This window comes from Mastomys coucha, unplaced genomic scaffold (genome assembly GCF_008632895.1).
Source record: "Mastomys coucha isolate ucsf_1 unplaced genomic scaffold, UCSF_Mcou_1 pScaffold9, whole genome shotgun sequence".
Taxonomy (NCBI): domain Eukaryota; kingdom Metazoa; phylum Chordata; class Mammalia; order Rodentia; family Muridae; genus Mastomys; species Mastomys coucha.
This window is the reverse complement of record NW_022196915.1, coordinates 36,654,640-36,658,065: the sequence shown is the minus strand read 5'-3', so window position 1 is coordinate 36,658,065 and position 3,426 is coordinate 36,654,640.

The following is a 3,426-nucleotide window of genomic DNA, read 5'->3' as shown; positions in this document are numbered from 1 at the left end:
TGCATACATGTACAATGTTATTTTAACAAAGTATGACAGAAATACTTATGTCAATTATAACCCACATCATTATACCTTCTCTATTTGCTTTAGCTACTATTTATAACTACCTTCTTCTATACCCATTATGTATTTCCTCCACCCTCAGCAAGCCCCACAGAAAGCCTTGATTATTTTCCTGAAGTCATTACTGAAGGGTCTAGCTCTTTGTCATCCTGCTTGAATTAGACTGCTATAGTTTACCATTGTTTATAATCATGGAGCAGGATAACACCAAGGACTCCCTAAATAATTTTCTACACTCTATATGTAATCTTTCTTACCTCCATGTAGAAGGCATGATGTGCTCATTCTCACAGATGAGACTAGGGAAATATGGAATATTAAACTCAAGAGCTTTTCACTTAAATTGAAGGGACTTACTTATAGCCCTTTTCTACTTGTTATACAGGGATTTGGTATAGTTAATAACTGAGTGATCTTTTGTTATCTGTTGGGCCAGGGGATTACCTAAATCCCCAGTGTTAGTATGTATTCCAGACTTCAGAGAATTATTTCTCAATCAATAAACTCATTCATATAAAACAGGTATAATGTACTATAATGTACTGTAATGTACAAAATAGTCTACCTTATTTCTAATTTATATTCCAGATCCTTCCTTCATAGACCTTTGTCCTGAGAATTGTTTCTCAATCAATAGAACCCATTCTTATGGAAGAGGTCACAGGTACTTTGAAACAGACATGTACTTCTTAAAAAGTTTTGATGTACTCATACCTTATTCTGACAATTATGTAGTCATACCTTTATTGTGACAACTGTCATGGGGAAACTCTTTTCTAAAGTTGTATTGTGCTTAAATATGTAAACAATAAACTATTTGAGACCAAACTAAGAGTTTGAACCAACACCAAGTTGTGTCAAGTGGATTTCCTTTTTGCCTCCTCTAGATCATTCATCTGCCTACTGTACTGTAGCATTTGCAGGGTCTTTCTCCATTGTGGAGAAACCAACTAATTTCCCTTGGTAGCTTGGATCAGTCACACCGCCAAAGGATATTATCTCTTTTTAACATCTTTGATTAGGGGTATTAGATGATCAAAGTATTAGAAAAGTCTGAGTTTTCCAATCAATAGAATTTTTGTTATGCTTCCTGACAAGAGTGTTCCAAGTCTAGAACCATCATTTCTAGACCATCAGAATCTAATGTCCCTAAAATAGGAAACATTTTTTTTAGTGGGTCACTAGGGGTGATAGTGAATGGAAATATTTCCATTTATACCCCTTGTTTCCTAATTGTTAGCATTCTGTATAAACTCCACCACCACAGATAGCTGGCTGACAGGTATGCTCCTCCTCATAGTTAACTGGCAATGGCCAGGTAGGTCTGGCCCTATAAAAGGGGATGCTCCTCCTCTCTCTCTTACACCTGCTTCTCCACTTTGCCTCTTACCCCTTTCTTTCCCTCTCTCCCTATTCCCTTCCCCCTCTCTCCATGTGGTCATGGCCTACCCCTACTTCTCTACTCTCTCCTTCTCTCTGCCTTTCTCTGCTTCTGTTATCCTCTTAACTCCCCTCTTAACTGCCCTAAGTAAACTCTACTTTATATTATACCAGCATGTGTCTTGTCCATCATGGGGAAGTGATGTCCACGGCACCCCCTTCTCCCACACCCTGCCAGAACATGTTCATATAGCTCTTTCTCTTTTTATGATCACAACACTAGTCCTATGAATTTTGGGAATGGGAGACATGGGTCCACAGTAATATGGAATACTCTGGCTGAAAAGTAATTTCTTTTGTCAGAAGTATTACTTTTTTGAAGATTATGATATTGGATAAAATAGTCAGTAATTCCAGGGATGGTAGTTTTGACAGATGTATTAGTACAGAAAATGCAAGTTCAAAAGAAGAATAAGTATTTCAGCAAGGAAAAAGCATTTTTCCTTACTACAATGTAGCTGGTTCAGTGTTGTCAACTTGACTCAAGGTCACTATCAGATGTCCCTCAACAGAAGGATGGCTATAGAAAATGTGGTACATTTATACAATGGAGTACCACTCAGTGATTAAAAACAATGAATTTATGAAATTCTTGGGGAAATGGATGTGTCTGGAGAATATCATCCTGAGTGAAGTAACCCAATCACAAAAGAACACACATAGTATGTACTCACTGATAAATGGATATTAGCCCGGAAGCTCGGAATACCCAAGATACAATCCACAAACCACAAGAAACTCAAAAAGAAGGCAACCAAAGTGTGGATACTTCAATCCTTCTTAGAAGGGGGAACAAAATACCCATGGGAGGAGTTGTAGAGACAAAGTATGGAGCAGAAACTGAAGGAAGGATAATCCAGAGACTGCCCTACCTGGGAATCTTTCCCATATCTATTGGAGCCATAGCTAGACTAATGGCTCCAGCTGCATATGTAGCAGAGGATGGCCTAGTAGGTCATCAATGGGAAGAGAGAATCTTGGTCCTCTGAAGGTTCTATGCCCCAGTGTAGGGGAATGCTAGGACCAGGAAGTGGGAGAATGTGGGTTGTTGAGCAGGGGGAGGAAGGAGAGAACAGGATTTTTTTTCAGAGGGGAAACCAGGAAGGGAGCTATCATTTGAAATGTAAACCAAACCTAGACACTAATGTGGATGCAAGCAAGTGCTAGCTAACAGGAGCCTGATATAGCTGTCTCCTGAGAGACTCTGCCAGTGGCTGACTAATACAGAAGCAGAGGCTCACAGCCATCCATTGGCCTGAGCACAGGGTCCCCAATGAAGGAGCTAGATAAAGGACCCAAGGGATGAAGGGGTTTACAGCCCCTTAGGAAGAACAACAATATGAACTAACTAGTACCCTCAGAGCTCCCTGGGACTAAACCACCAACCAAAAAGTACACATGTGGGACTAATGGCTCCAGTTGCATATGTAGCAGAGGATGGTCTAGTAAGTCATCAATGGGGACAGAGACTCTTGGTCCTCTGAAGGTTTTATGCCCCAGTGGATGGGAATGCCAGGGCCAGGAAACAGAAGAATGTGGGTTGTTGATCAGGGGGAGGAGGAAAGGAAGAGGGTTTTTTTTGGAGGGGAAACCAGGAAAGGGGCTATCATTTGAAATGTAAATTTAAAAAATCTAATAAAAAATTAAAACAAAGAGAAAGGAAGTCATATTTTAGGTCTTAGTAGTTGTCTCTGTTGTTGGTAGAGCTGGCACTCAGTAACAATTGTTAACTACAACAGTTTTGATTAGTGAAAATCTAGCCTCTAGCTCTGCCAACATGGAACTTTGTTCATGGTGCCATTAGAAAATAACAGGAATAGCCAGGAAAGTAGGTTGATTGTCCATAGAATATTGAAGGAAACCGGCCTGCAGTTTCACTTCATACCGTGGGTGATTCACGAACTGGGGAAGTCGAGATTC